This window comes from Channa argus, chromosome 3 (genome assembly GCF_033026475.1).
Source record: "Channa argus isolate prfri chromosome 3, Channa argus male v1.0, whole genome shotgun sequence".
Lineage (NCBI taxonomy): Eukaryota > Metazoa > Chordata > Actinopteri > Anabantiformes > Channidae > Channa > Channa argus.
Window position 1 is genome coordinate 29,216,886 of NC_090199.1, and position 16,265 is coordinate 29,233,150.

The following is a 16,265-nucleotide window of genomic DNA, read 5'->3' on the forward strand; positions in this document are numbered from 1 at the left end:
TCAGAGAATTGCTTATTAGATTCCTGACCACGGCGTATTCACCTGTATGTATGTTGTACAAGGGTAATTTGCACTGAGTCATTCCTTTGTTCTTTTGTCTAAATTCAGTAACTGAGATGAGTGGGTAAACACCCATAACCTGAAAAACCTTGGATTGACCCACTCTTAAGTATAGTTCTGTTCTGCTGTGTCAGTTTCTCCCTCTTCCTGTTTAAACTCACCATAACCAACACTGTGAGCTGCTTTTTGCCTCCTAAAATTGCCTTACAGTTTTTGCCACGACAGTGGGCATTTGTGAGCAGCAACATGGTTTCATGCCTAGAAAGAGCACAACAGATGCAGTATTTGCTTTGAGGATGCTGATGGAGAAGTAAGTCTAAACACAAACCAAACTGATTTACCACAGGACTGTTGCATTAGACTGACTTACTTTGAGCCCAATAAACTTACAACTGAGTGGAAATTCATTTTTTATTTATATATACAACAGCAAAGTCCCCACATAGACTCAGTGATATGTCCTTAATCAAATGGAAACTGGATTAAGTTTAGAACGAATTAACATAAAATCAGTCTCAATTGCTGATCCCTGTCCTCCTCTGTCTGCTGCTGATGGGGAATCTTGTGGCACATTAGGTTGAGGTTAATGCATTAAGGTTAGCACATACAGCATTAGGTGGATGTAACCTAACGTGTCTGTAGCAGTTAGCTATTAACCGACATACTTGTTGTGGTGAACACATGACATGTGCATGTGGAACTGCGGGGACAGATTATCAAATTATCGCTTTTCTGCACATTTCTGATCATTTCTGATCATTTAACAAGTGCTTAAATCATTTCCTCTTACAGATCGTTAATTTGACGTGTTTTTATATCGGTCCCTAAACGAGCCCTGATGTCGAGGTAGGCCGTAACTTTGACTTTACCTAAGCTTTCTGCTCCCTCTCTGCTGCAGACAGGGACACTTAGCCGAGCTCCAGCTTTGCTCAGACTCAGTGAGAAATAGCTGCTCCACAGGTTTTTTTCACAAAATATGCTTTTAAATAATCTTAGAATTCTGTATCACTGTCATACTATTGGTCATGCATTCAAGTTCAATGGTTCAAATCTATAGCAGGTAAAATCTGAGCATGCAATTTAAAAGGAATCAGCTTTCTCCTCCTCAAAGTACCACAGAACAATTTAAAGAGGCAGTTAAGATTCTCTTCATCACTCTTCACATGACTGGAACAAAGCACCAAGAGTAGACACCAAACAGCATGTGCATATGCATTTGTGAGTGCATGGGAAAAGTACTGTGGAAAACAACTGAGATAGCAAGAAGGTAGTGATTAATACCTCACTGTGGGATTCTTCATGTTTTGTACTGATTTCTTCCTGGTCTTTATGGGCCTGCATGAGGCAAATCCCCTACAGTTTAAACAACTTGCTTGGTTTTATGCTCCCTAAGGGCCAACCTTAGAGCCACGAAGTGCTGAGAGAACAGAGCAAATTAGAGGGTAACGATCCACATTTAGGAATTTGATAAAACTCTGAAATAGCTTCAAACTGAAATAACTGGCAACTTGGTTGCCTATTTTATGTTATATGCACTTGTTTCGAACGAACAGGGAAAAGGGACACCGATGTTGACCAACATCAAATAATAATAATAATGTAATGCAGCTCTCCATTGTATCTCTAATGCTCTGTTGTAGTGTACATGACTACAACAATAATTCAAGCCTTTAAAGTACAGGTATTTGTATTTGAAAAATACAACTATTTGGAATCCTCAAGGACATCGATCTAAAGAGAATAGTTGATGTAGTCAACATGCACTTTCCAAATGTACATAAAAGGGATGATATGCAGAAAGCACAAATAAATATTTAGCTCCTCGGGAACTCTCCGGAATTATTAGATTTTATGCTTACAGTCCTGAATCTGTTGATTTACATAAAGCAAGTTCAAGAGTTAAGCTTTTAATCATTACATATAAAATAACTTTCTGTCTTCAATCCCCCGTGATTGTGATTCTCCATCTTTATCTCCCTTTGTCTGTACTTTTCACCAGATATGTTCCCTACCAACCTGTCCAGTTTTGTTTGTTGCTTCTTTTTGCTCTTTTCTTTTTAATTGCCACTCTCCACTCACCTGGTCGAGACAGCTGCCCACACTGAGCCAGATACTGTCAGAGAATTCCTGACTACAACTTCAGCTTCACTTTATACATGTACAATATGAACAAAAGCCTACATGCATCTGTACAGTAACACATTTAAAAGGGATGATAGTACAGAAACAGCACTGGTAAAAGTCACCAACGATCTTCTCATGGCCTCAGATACTGGACTCATCTCTATACTTGTTCTGTTAGATCTTAGTGCTGCATTTGATACCATTGATCATAACATTTTATTAGAGACTGGAACATGAAATTGGAATTACAGGAACTGCACTAGGTTGGTTTAAATCTTATCTATCTGATAGATTTCAATTTGTTCATGTTAATGATGAATCCTCCACGCACACAAAGGTTAGCTATGGAGTTCCACAAGGCTCTGTGTTAGAACCAATGCTTTTTACTTTATATATGTCTCCTTTAGGCAACATTATTAGAAAACACATAAATTTCCACTGTTATGCTGATGATACCCAGCTATATTTATCTATGGAACCAAATGAAAATAATCAGTTAATAAAGCTTCAAGACTGCAAGACATAAAGGCCTGGATGTCCCACAATTTTTTACTTTTAAACTCAGACAAAACTGAAGTCATAGTATTTGAGCCCATAAATCTCAGAGATATGATGTCCAACCATATTGTTACTCTAGATGGCATAAGTCTGGCCTCCAGTACTACTGCAAGGAACCTTGGAGTTATTTTTGATCAGGATCTGTCCTTTAAATCACATATAAAACAACTCTCTAGAACAGCCTTCTTCCACCTACGGAACATTGCCAAAATTAGGAGCATCCTGTCTCAAATGCCAAAAAACTGGTCCATGCATTGGTTACCTCTAGGTTGGACTACTGTAATTCCCTACTTTCAGGATGCCCCAGTAACTCCCTAAAGAGCCTGCAATTAATCCAAAATGCTGTAGCAAGAGTGCTGACTGGAACTAGCAAGAGAGATCATATTTCACCTTCACTAGCTTCTCTCCATTGGCTTCCAATTAAATGTAGAATAGAATTTAAAACCCTGCTTCTTACATATAAAGCTCTGAATGTTCAGGCTCCATCATATTTAGAAGACCTCATAGCACCATATCATCCCAGTAGACCACTTCGCTCTCAGAATGCAGGCCTACTTGTGGTTCCCAGAATTTCCAAAAGTAGAATGGGAGGTAGAGCCTTTAGCTATCAAGCTCCTCTCTTGTGGAACCAGCTCCCAGTTCAGATTCGGGAAGCAGACACCCTCTCTACTTTTAAGTCTAGGCTTAAAACCTTCCTCTTTAATAAAGCTTATAGTTAGTCATAGTCATCTTGCTATAGGCTTAGACTGCTGGGGGACCCACCCCCCAATGCACTGAGCTCCTTTCCTCTTCTTGACCATCTCTCCTCTCCTCTCATCCCGCAATTGACACCACTGTATGTCATTAACTCTGTGTGTTCTCTCCCGTAGTTGTCTTTGTCCTCCTCTGTCCCCTTCTCTCTGTCCCTTTCTGCAGGTGTCCCCCGGCTTTGAAGCTGTGTGTCTTCCAGCGTGAAGCTACTGGTCCTACCAATCTGCCCGATGTTTTGTTGTTGCTTTTTGTTGCTCTGTTCTTTTCTCTCTTCACTTTCCACTCACCCCAACCGGTCGAGGCAGATGGTCGTCCACCCTGAGCCTGGTTCTGCTGGAGGTTTCTTCCGTTAAAGGGAGTTTTTCCTCTCCACTGTTGCCTATGGCTTGCTCCAGGGGGAATTGTTGGGTTCTCTCTATATATCTTTATAATCTTGACTTTATTCTGTAAAGTTCCCTGAGATAACTTTGTTGTGAATTGGCGCTATATAAATAAAGTTGAATTGAATTGAATTGAATTGATATGGATCAACATCAATGCAAATAAAACTGTTGTAGTGACAATGGGATCACATAAGTGTATTAGAGCAAAACAACTACAATTATATATATATATATAACTATATAAGATATAGTATAACAAAAGTAAGAAGATAAAATGGGTGGTAAAAACTTTGAAGTCGAAAACTAACTGTTCATATAGCACAGAGATTTGCCTCAAATGTAAAGCGCATTATAAATGAAATTTATTATTATTATTATTATTATTGTTCTTATTATATGTCTCAAGAGTCAACTTAATGTGCAAATATTGTGCAGTTATGTAAACACAGGTATATAGCAGCAACATCAGAGTCATTGTCACAGCTGAGGCCAGATCTCTATATGTGTGTGCATCAAAGAGTTTATCAGCGTGTGAATTCAAGATTCATCATTCAAGATAATAACATAGGTAAACTGTGTTGCTTGTTGCAGATGCTCTCCATGTGAAAAGTAAAAACGCAAGGAAAAAACGTCCACCAAACCAAGACAATAAACAAATGCAAACAAAAATACAAACTACTAATCAGTAGGAAAAAACCCAGCTAGAGTAGTAAATATAAATGAAATATAAACAATGGTGCTGCAGATGTTTTCTCCTTAGAAAATACCACCTGCTCTGTGTTTTCATGTATATTGATGCTGCATTAACTAACCAGTCCAGTTTATTGTCCAGGGGGACACGCAGGTATTTGTACTCGAAACTACTTCCACCTTGTCTCTTCATATGGAGAGAGGATTGGCAGGACTCCCAGACTTCCTGAATTCCACCACCGGTTTCTTTGTTTTACTCTTTTTGAGCTAGAGATGACTGTTCTCACACCAGTTAGAAAACTTCTAAAGGTGGCAGTTGTACCTGAAGACAGAGGTATACAGGGAGAAGAGAAAGGGAGATAGAACTGTCCCTTGGGAAGCGCCTGTGCTGCAGGTCACAGTGTCAGACAAACAGTTCTGCAGACGGACATACAGACCGTGAGTTTCCATGTGTGAGTCAAGGAATCTATTGGCCTGTAGTGTGGAGTATGGTGGTTACTGGGTTTTGGGAGGGGCAGGGATGGTTGTGAGGAGTGCGACAGCCTTGGAACAAAGGTTGTTCTTCTCTGAGTCCTGCAGCTTGGGCAATGCAGCTGTCATCCTCAGGGAAGCCACTCAAATGCAGGGAACGGGACATGAGAGGGGTCCTGTGGGATTCTGCCAGCTGACCTCACTCAGTCTCTGCTGCTCAGAGTGGAGAGGGCTCTGGACTGCTTGTGCAATAATCGCTAGAACACACCTTGACTGTCTTGTGCATACTAATGGAGTGATACCAGGATGTGAAGGAGAAAGTGAATACATGGCATAATAGAAATTTGGTACACGAGCTTGGTGACTCCAAATGCATTAAGCTTCCTCAGGAGGTACTGCCACTGCTGGGATTTACCAAGGATGTCCTCTGCATTGGAGGCGAATCTCAGCAGCTGGTCAGAGATGGTGCCCAGGTACCGATACTCCTCGACAATCTCCACCGATCTCCCATGGATGGTTTTGTGACTGCTGCAGCCATCTCCTTGGTCTTTTCCACATTGATTATGTAGTTTTTGACGACCCTCTCCATTTCCTTTATACCCGAATGGGTGAAAACCATGGGGCAAAGGTCATAAAGGGCTTTGATGACGCCACCCTTCTTTGAAATGGAAATGACTGTGGAGTTTCATGGTTTGGCGCACTTTGCTGCCGGCCTAGGAGTTCTTGAACAGAAGCTAAAACACTCACCCTAGCTGCTCAGCGCAGTACCTCAGGGATCATCAACTAATGTTGTCAGGCCCTGGTACTGTATTTATTTATGTATTTTTATAGGGCTCTCAAGACTTCCTCTGTGTTAAAGGTGAGAGCAGACTGACTGGGTTTGAATGAGAAAATAATTTCTTTGAACTGAGTGCTGTTGTTTGTCTCACATCTGGAATAAAAGCCTTTTAAGGTCATCAGGGAGTGTTGCTGGGCTATTCATTCAAATCTACAACAGCAAAGTCCCCACATAGACTCAGTGATATGTCCTTAATCAAATGGAAACTGGGTGAGGTTTAACATGAATGAACAGGAAATCAGTCTCAATTGCTGATCCCTGTCCTCCTCTGTCTGCTATTGATGGGGAATCTTTTGGCACATTAAGTTGAACAGTTGTGGAGTGCATTAAGGTTAGCACATACAGCTTTAGGTGAATCTAAACTAACGTGTATGTTGTTGTGCTGAACACATGACGGTGCATGGGGTAACAAAGTGTAAGGTTTTTGCAGCTTTGGAGGCGAGGCTCACGGAATTGGAAGTGCGGAAAATAATCCAGCTAGTCAGGCCCCGGTAGCTGGCACAGGCCAACCTAGCGTAGCCCCTGTTAGCTGTCACCTGGCAGTTCCAGAGCAGCTGGGAAGCCAGTCCAGTTGGGTGACGGTTCGTAAGAGATCTAATGCTAAACAGATGCCCGAGGTTCACCACCAGTCGGTTTATGTTTGCAATTGATTTTCCCCACCTGACAGCGACACAGCCGCTGAGAAACCAACTTTTCTAATTAGCAGCTCTATAGTCAGAAACGTGAAGTTAGAGACTCCAGCAAATGAAGTGGGCTAAAATAGACTAGTTTTTGGGGAAAACCTAGGCTGATTAGGAGAGATGGCATCCATCCTACTTTAGATGGTGCAGCTTTCTTATCCAGAAATATGGCTGGTTTTATTAGACAACCAAAAGTATGACAATCCAGAGTTGAGCCTAGGATGCAGAGATCCAGTCCTACACACCTCTCTGCAATATCCTTATAACCGTCAACCCCCCCAAAGCCAAAGCCAAAGCCAAAAAAACCCCAAAACTATTAAATGTGGATTATTAAATATCAGATCTTTCTCTTATAAATCTGTTAGTAAATGACTTAATAAGAATGATCATCAATTCAATTTATTTTGTCTCACTGAAACTTGCAGGAAGAATATGTCAGTCTCAATGAGTCAACCCCCCAAGTCATATTAATTATCATGTTCCTAGAAGCACAGGCCGAGGTGGAGGAGTAGCAGCAATCTTTCACTCAAGCTTACCAATAAATCCTAGACCTAAACATAGTTATAACTCAAAGCCTTAGTCTTAGCCTTTCACACCCAAACTGGAAAACTCAAAAACCACTATTATTTGTTATCGTGTATCGTCCTCCAGTCACTTATCCAGAGTTTTTGATAGAATTTTCTATCTGATTTAGTGCTTAGTACAGATAAAGTCATTATAGTGGGAGACTTTAATGTAGATGCTGACAGTTACTGCATCAGCACTTCATTTAATTCATTATTAGATTCAATAGTTTTTTCCCAAAATGTAAATAAACCCACTCACTGTTTTAGTCACACCCTAGACCTTGTCCTTACGTATGGAATTGAAGCAGATAATTTACCAATATTTCCTCATAACTCTCTTCTGTCTGACCATTGTTAATACAATGGAAAGTAGTCTCCTTAATGTTACTCCTGCACAAGTTGATTATCTTGTTGACAATTCTGCAGCCTCACTACGTACAATACTCGATAGTGTTGCCCCTCTGAAAAAGAAGGCAGTAAACCAGCAGAGGTGATCTCCATAGTATAGTTCACAAACACGCAACTTAAAACATGCAACATGAAGGTTAGAAAGGAAGTGTTGTTCCAGAAATTTAAATGAATCTCATTTAGCTTAAAAACCGTTATACAAATTTACAAAAAAGCTCTCCAGTGATGCCAGAACAACATATTATTCATCATTAATAGAAGAAAACAAGAACAACCCCTGTTTCTGTTCAGCACTGTAGCCAGGCTGACTAAGAGCCATAGTTCTGTTGAGCCTAGTTTTCCCTTAACTCTGAGCAGCAATGACTTCATGACTTTCTTTATGAATAAAATTGTAGCTATTAGAGAAAGAATTCACCAGATCCTCCCCCCAAATATTACAGATAGATCTTCACGTACAGCAGAGCTAGAATCATCAATAAGGCCCCAATCCCTCTCAGACTGCTTTTTACCCATTGATTTCGCTGAGCTAACTTCTCATCTCAACCAACAACCTGTCTGCTAGACCCTATTCCAACTAGACTGCTCAAGGAAGCTTTACCATTAATAGATACGTTCATATTAGATATCATCAATCTATCTTTAGAAACAGGCTATGTACCACAGGCCTATAAGGAAGCTGTAATTAAACCACTACTTAAAAAACCCTGTCTTGACCCAGGTGTTTTAGCCAATTATAGACCAATATCTAATCTCCCCTTTATTTCTAAAATAATTGAAAAAGTAGCTGCAAAACAATTATGTGACCACCTTTACAGGAATAATTTGTATGAAGACTTTCAGTCAGGATTTAGAGTTCATCATAGTACAGAAACAGCACTGGGAAAAGTCAACAACGATTTTCTCTTTGCATCAGATACTGGACTCATCTCTATACTTCTGTTCTGTTAGATCTTAGTGCTGCATTCGACACCATTGATCACAAGATTTTATTAGAGAGACTGGAACATGAAATTGGAATTACAGGAACTGCACTAGGTTGGTTTAAATCTTATCTATCTGATAGATTTCAATTTGTTCATGTTAATGATGAATCCTCCACGCACACAAAGGTTAGCTATGGAGTTCCACAAGGGTCTGTGTTAGGACCAATACTTTTTACTTTATATATGTCTCCTTTAGGCAACATTATTAGAAAACACTGTAAAATTTTCCATTGCTATGCTGATGATACCCAGCTATATTTATCTATGGAACCAGATGAAAAAAATCAGTTGATCAAGCTTCAAGCCTACAAGACATAAAGGCCCTAATGTCCCACAATTTTTTACTTCTAAACTCAGACAAAACTGAAGTCATAGTATTTGGGCCCAAAAATCTCAGACATGATGTCCAACCATATTGTTACTCTAGATGGCATAAGTCTGGCCTCCAGTACTACTGCAAGGAACCTTGGAGTTATTTTTGACCAGGATTTGTCCTTTACCTCACATATAAAACAAATCTCTAGAACAGCCTTCTTCCACCTACGGAACATTGCCAAAATTAGGAGCATCCTGTCTCAAAGTGATGCCAAAAAACTAGTCCATGCATTTGTTACTTCAAGGTTGGACTACTGTAATTCCCTACTTTCAGGATGCCCCAGTAACTCCCTAAAGAGCCTGCAATTAATCCAAAATGCTGCAGCAAGAGTGCTGACTGGAACTAGCAAGAGAGATCATATTTCACCTTCACTAGCTTCTCTCCAGCTTCCTATAAAATCTAGAATAGAATTTGAAACCCTGCTCCTTACATTTAAATGTCTGAACGGTCAGCCTCCATCATATATAGAAAACCTCATAGCACCATATCATCCCAGTAGACCACGTCAATCTCAGAACGCCTACTTGTGGTTCTCAGAATTTCCAAAGGTAGAATAGGAGGCAGAGCCTTTAGCTATCAAGCTCCTCTCCTGTGGAACAAGCTCCCAGTTCTGATTCGGGATGCAGACACCGTCTTTACTTTTAAGTCTAGGCTCAAAACCTTACTCTTTGATAAAGCTTATACTTAGTTATAGTTATGCTGCTATAGGCTTAGACTGCTGGGGGACCCACCCCCTGATGCACTATGCTCCTTTCCTCCTCTTGTCCCTCTCTCCTCTACTCTCTCCACAATTGTCACTACTGTATGACTTTAACTCTGTGTTTTCCCCCGTAGTTGTCTTTCTCCTTCTCTGTCTCCCTCTCTCTGTCCCTCTCTGCAGGTGTCCCCGGGCTTTGAAGCTGTGTGTTTTCCAGAGTGCAGCTACTGGTCCTACCAACCTGCCCGATGTTTTGTTGTTGCTTTTATTGCTCTTTTTCTTTTCTCTCTTCACTTTCCACTCATTACGAGGGGTGAAGGCAGATGGCTGCCCACCCTGAGCCTGGTTCTGCTGGAGGTTTCTTTCGTTAAAGGGAGTTTTTCCTCTCCGCTGTTGCCTAGGGCTTGTTCAAGGGGGAATTGTTGGGTTTTTTAGCAAAGATAGTTGTTGGCTTTTCTCTGTAGGTTTGCAGGGTCTCAACCTTATCATTAAATGTACCTTTAAATTGTCTCTAAATTAACACTATATAAATATAATAGAATTGAATAAATGGAGCTAATTGCGGGAGCAGAGTTGGCGGTTCAATATGCATCCCCACCTGTTGATGAATTCTCCTTGGACAGGACACCGAACCCCAAGTTGCCCAAGAGCCCCAGTGCCTAAAATGGCACTTAGACTGTCACTACTCTCGATATTTTTTAGGTAATGTCATAAAAACCAATGCAAAACAGTGAGTTAAGATAGAACCCAAGAATAATAGCCACTTTTATATTTTCCCGTCATTTAATAGGCAGGCATTTTCAGTTATCATTAAAGCCAAAAGTATGTAAAAGTAAAGTATGCATCTCTGGGAGTCAATTGCACCTTTTTAGGCCAGTAGGCACATTACTGATTCTAATTATGCTTGTTAGTAAATATGAGCATTACATGATGAAGGCAACATATAAAGAGTAATGTAGAGGTGATCTTACTCGAATCTAACGCTCCTGACTCTTCAGCACATACATACTCCAGAGATTATTGTTAGACAAACATTGAACATTTATTGTACTTGCTTCTCAACGTAGCCAATGACAAATCAATTGTACATACAACTTTAAGCACAGTGATCTCACAAGCACGCTCACTAGCTGTTTCATCAAACAAGCTTCCCAAAGTATGTCTGAAATCAAAGGACTTGCAGGACTCGTAGAACTCGGTAAGAAACCGTGTGCCTCTACAGCTACACACAGAACCCTTTTCTTCTACCTTGTTGCGGTCCACACCTTTCTTGTAGTCAGAGTTCCTCTGCTCCAGATACTGTGTCATGTTTGCACCCTTCTGTAGCTGAGCTAAAACTGAATCTCTCCTTAACAAACCCTTAGCATTGCATTGTTTCCTTGACCACTGGTCAACAAACTCTACATAGGCAATCATCAAAGGCAAACTATCAAAGCCATATGATGTCACTAAAGACATCATCAGTACATGGACACATGACAAACACACATTACATAAACAATTACATTACACACACAGCAAACATTACATAAAACAAGTAACTAAACTAACCCCCCTTGGTTGGCTCATACAAGTAATGTCAGATTAAAAGAAACAACTAAACAACAAAGCACAAGAGGAGGCAGTTCAATCCAATGTTGTTTTAGTATTTAATTTTAGTCAGTAATGTATGTATGTATGTATGTATCTATAGAGAGAGAGAGAAATGGCTAACGTTCTTTAGGATACAAAAGTCAAATACTGTATTCCTTTGTTATAAAAAAATCACAGAAGAACTCATGTTAACTTCTGCTGTTGTCTGCACTGGGGTGTCAGTGTTAATGAAGCATGTTCATATACTATTAGAGCAAAACGAAAATGCTAAAAACTTTTTTCTATTAAAAAAGGGCCACTAGCTTTGAGGACTCTTCACTTTTTCTTTGCAACATCAACCAAAGCAGACAGTAATTTGTACTTAGGTAAACAAAAGACAAGTTAAACACCAATAGATACTTAACACCCACATACATTCCTTTGCAGCGAAACGCATTCCACTGGATGATCCATTAAATAAGTCAAACCAAAAGCAGTCAGTGGACAGAGCAGTGACAGCTATCTATAGAATGCTACAGGAAGGAAAAAATATTGACTTGACTTGACAGAAAGGACAGTGTTAAATGTGATCGGAAATCAATAAATATTAAATCATCAATATCTAACAGAAAATGCTTTCACATGTTTACCAAAAAGCATAATTTTGGCATCTTGACAGGGTTTCTTGTGCTTTAAAAATGCAAGCACAGTCATTACTTCATGAACCATTATAATGAACAACAGTGAACCATTAAGTAAAGCAACCTGGTAGCTTATTGGTGGAGCAGCAGGATGCGATGCAGAAGTCAGCAGGATCAAATCCCAGCCTACCCACCAAGTGTGTCCCTGAGCAAGATGCTCAGCAATATGTGGGAGATGAAACAATTAAAAAATATGGTGTGTGTGGCATGCAAGTCTTAAATCTACGCACATCGCTGTTGGACTTTTCAGTGTTTTGGTCAGAAAAGATAATGTATTATAGTAGCTTTCATAACTCAAAGATGAATCTCAATAAGATCGGGGGATGGGGGGAAAGGGCATCACAGAATAAAGACAAAGAAGAACAAATATAGAACAAAATAACAAGGAGGAATTAAATTTTTTAGTTCAACAGACCTCCTGTCTTTAGTATTCAATTTTATATCTCTAAAGCTTCATTCACGAACGTCGCGAAACAAAAAGACACAAGACGATAAAGAAGACTAAATGTAAAAATAAGGAAAGCAAAATATTTCTAGAAAAATATATCATTTTGCAGGTTGAATTGAGCAATTCAAAACTAAATAGTGTGTAACTTCCAGGGAGTTCCACAAACTGTGCAACAAATGAGAGCCAAAAGGGTCTAAAGGGCTAAACTGGGCCAGTTGTCCTCTGGACCGAGTCATTTGTGAGTGCGCACACATACTGTACAGACAAGCAATCATATGAATAATCACGCTGGCCTACTTGCCAACTGTAGCTCTTTGCTTGCCTTTTGCAATTGACACATAGTGTGTATGTGTGTCATTGTGTCTGTGTGTGTGCAGATGTGTGCTCGTATGTGTGTACTGTCATACATAATTACCGTTGCTGCCAGGTGTGATGCAGAGGAAAGCTTTACACTGAAGCATCAGTGTGGTTCAGGACTGGACTGAAGTACACAACACTGGAAGACAAAACAAGCAAACGTGTTGGTAAGAAATGTGCCAAAGGATTCAGTATCTTAAGGTTCCAGTACACTTTTAAATCCTAACTCTGGACTAATTGCGTGGTACAAGAATTATAGCATTATATAGGATTATAGCATTAGAAAAATTGTTTGGTGTAATGTGGTAAAACCGTGAGTGACGGACAACATTTTGTATTTTCTTTCAGTTTTTCTTTTGGTCTTATGGGCTCCTAGTAATTACTCGTAATTACTCGTAAAAGCAATAATTAGTAATTACTGTTATTTTACATGACAGGGAGGTTCTGATCAGGTGAACATTATGTTTTGCTAATTTTTCACTGTAGTCTGTATTCGTTCCTCCAATGTTAAGGTCAGTGTTCTGTTGTAAAAACACAAGCTGTTAGAAGTTATTTTAAAAACTGCAGTTAATTTTAGTAGAAAATCTGGTACGATAAAATGAAACATTTTTAAAAAAGCTTTAATTATTAGTTTTAAAAAGTTTAAATACTAGTAAAAGATCTACCACCTAAACTCCATTTTATAATTAACTAATGATTTGCATCATCAAGTATTTGCACCTATAGTCAGTCTTGTACTCAAAGATGTTGCTGTCTGGACTCTTTACATGTCCCATTGCTACGCCAACAGTGGAGAAAAAGAATATGAAAATAGCACATTAAAAAGAGATAGAGTGTGTTTTTAAGTCTTTAACATTTTTCGTATGTTCTGTAAAAAAAATTTTCAGTACAGTGAATCAAGCATTTGCCTATTTACCATAATTCTCTGCTGAAAGAATTTCAACATGAAAGAGGAAAGACAGGAAATTAAACTAAACAAAATCTAGCAGGAGATAATAGGATCATGTGGCAACAATATACTTAATTCATGCATAAACTGCTTCTGTACAGTAAATTATCTGAGCTCATACAAGTCAGAGCTCTCACATACTTATGCACAGCAGAGTTTGACCATTTCCTAAAAAACTGTATTTTGATTCTTTGACTTTAACTACTCTTTACCTCACAACTCAGTGTGTACACTGGACATACCCTTCATTACAATCTTTTTTTCTGCCTTACTCATCTGATTTGCACTTTTCTTTTTTCATCTATATGCATTTACCACTCTTTGTACAAATCATTAAAACATAATAAAAACTGGCACATTATAACACACATAGTGAGACACCGAGACACATCAATTGAAATAATATAAAGTAATAATAATAATATAAATGCACATTTACATTTACATTTAGTCATTTAGCGGACGGTTTTATCCAAAGCGACTTACAAGTGAGGTACAAGGCAGCAAAAAGCTAAGTCAAAGAGAAAACATCAAAGCAAAGTCCTATCAGAGAAGTGTTTACAATTCATGAGATGCAGGTCCAAGAAAAAGCAGAAAGGATTTTTTTTTTTTAATAGATTTAAGTGCATAGGAAGAGTTCTGTTTTCAGCAGTTTTTTGAATATTGTGAGTGAGTTTGCTGAGCGTGCAGAGTTTGGTAGCTTGTTCCACCATCATGGGATCAGTGTGCTGAAGAACTAAACAGCTGTACAGGACTACGTAACTGGATCGATCCTGTGAGTATTCGTAATTCACACAACTAATATAAAAAATATATAATATTATACAAGTAGTGCAAGTAGTAGAGTGGTTGTCCACCAATCTCGCAGTTGTTGGTTCAATCCCCGGCTCCTCCGGTCACATGTCGAAGTGTCCTTGAGCAAGACACTGAACCCCAACTTAGTTGCTCCCGGTGAGTGTTGGCCTGCTGCATAGCAGCTCCATCATCGGTGTATGAGTGTGTGTGTGATTGTGAGTGTGAATGGGTGAATAGGAAGCAGTGTAAAGTGCTTTGAGTGCCAATAGGTAGAAAAGCTCTATGTAAGTGCAGAAAATTTACTATTAGTATTCGTTTCACTGTTTCTACTTTTCAAATTGGAGTTACCATAAGTTAGGACAGAAAGCCATAAGATCTCATTTTTGATTATATATAAATATATATGTTTTAAACATTTCTGTAAAAGCTTCTGTTTTTTTCATGGCATTAGTTTAGTAAACATACCCGACCAAGCCATATTCTTTACAGTAATATATTCTTGAATTTCAAGTCTGACCCAATGGATTCTATATATTCTAAATATTGTAATTCAGCATCAGGGTTCAGTTTTAGGCCGACAACTGTATTGTACATGTACAGCTATATTAGCATGGAAATGTAGATATTTCTGCACCTTAAGGGTACTTTACATGTGATTCTGCAATTTATTTCTATTACTTATTTAAGTTATATATTAAGAAAGAAGAACTTTACAGTTCCTTCCTATACTTTATTTAGTATTATGTGTGATATGCAGCCACTTAAATATTCTCACTCTTTCACCTCAGTTTAAATAAAGAAAATTTAACTAGATTGAAATTTGACATGAAATTTCACGTGGATGATTGGGATGGTTCGCCGCTATCTAGGAACATCAGTGCACCTCTGCCCACTGCCTAGAATTTATACAACAATTGCAAGTATACAAGCACGGAAAATAACTACAAACTCCTGCCAGACTGGACAAAACATTCTGTCACAGGCCAATTTATTTTTTTGCTACATTGCGGTTTCTAATACTGCATTGTACATATACACAACCAAAAGGAATTCTACTTTGCATTCACACTGCACCATAAGAATACACAATGTACCTTTTTTTTCCTCTATGTCAATTATAATTCCCTCTCTGCTCTGATCTGATACACTCTGACATGCTCTGCGCTACCTGGCTTCTTCACATAGTTGTTTTCAAATTACAATAAATAAGAATGCTGCAAATCAACCAAAAGGAGTTAGCAGCAAGCTACCACACAATGTATTGACCTAATATTTGTGTTGGCTCAGTGTCGCTTCCACATATGAGCCAGGAAAGCTGGTGATCAAACCATCAACCCTGTAAATGGTAAATTGCAAATGGTCTGCACTTATATAGCACTTTTCTACCTATTGGTACTCAAAGTCATCTGTCACTCTAAACACGGCGAGGGGGTACTCTGGACTCTATCGCAGGGCCACATATAGAGATATACAACCATTCACACTGACATTTACAACTGCAGTATGGTGTCTTTGCACTCTCGGAGGAAACTGGAGTACCCGGAGGAACCCACGCAAGCATGGAGAGAACCTTGAAACTCGAACACAAAAAGTCCCCTCTGGCTTGTCTGGAATTGAACTGGGGACCTTCTTGCTCTAAGGTGGCAGACATAAGCACAGTGCATTAGACGTCCAATATAAAAAAATAATAATCTATTCCATATATCAATAATACATTGCAAATAATGGATAAATAGTACATTGTTTTTATGATGGATAAATATTTTATTGTGAGTTAATAATTTCAGATATTTCTATTACTTTATATATGCCAGTGTTTTGTAGAGGATGTGGATTTTCCTCATACCTAACAATGGGGA

At 39.0% G+C, this 16,265-nt stretch overlaps 1 protein-coding gene across 11 annotated transcripts in view; it reads right to left on the reverse strand.

The window, feature by feature from the left end:
• Positions 1-16,265, reverse strand: part of LOC137124082 (teneurin-3) — a 379,316-nt gene that overhangs the window by 255,950 nt on the left and 107,101 nt on the right. For all 11 annotated transcript variants that reach the window (XM_067498733.1, XM_067498732.1, XM_067498734.1 and 8 more), the window contains one exon: positions 12,721-12,801. The gene's annotated coding sequence lies outside the window, so the exon portion shown is untranslated. The remainder of the gene's footprint in view (positions 1-12,720; positions 12,802-16,265) is intronic.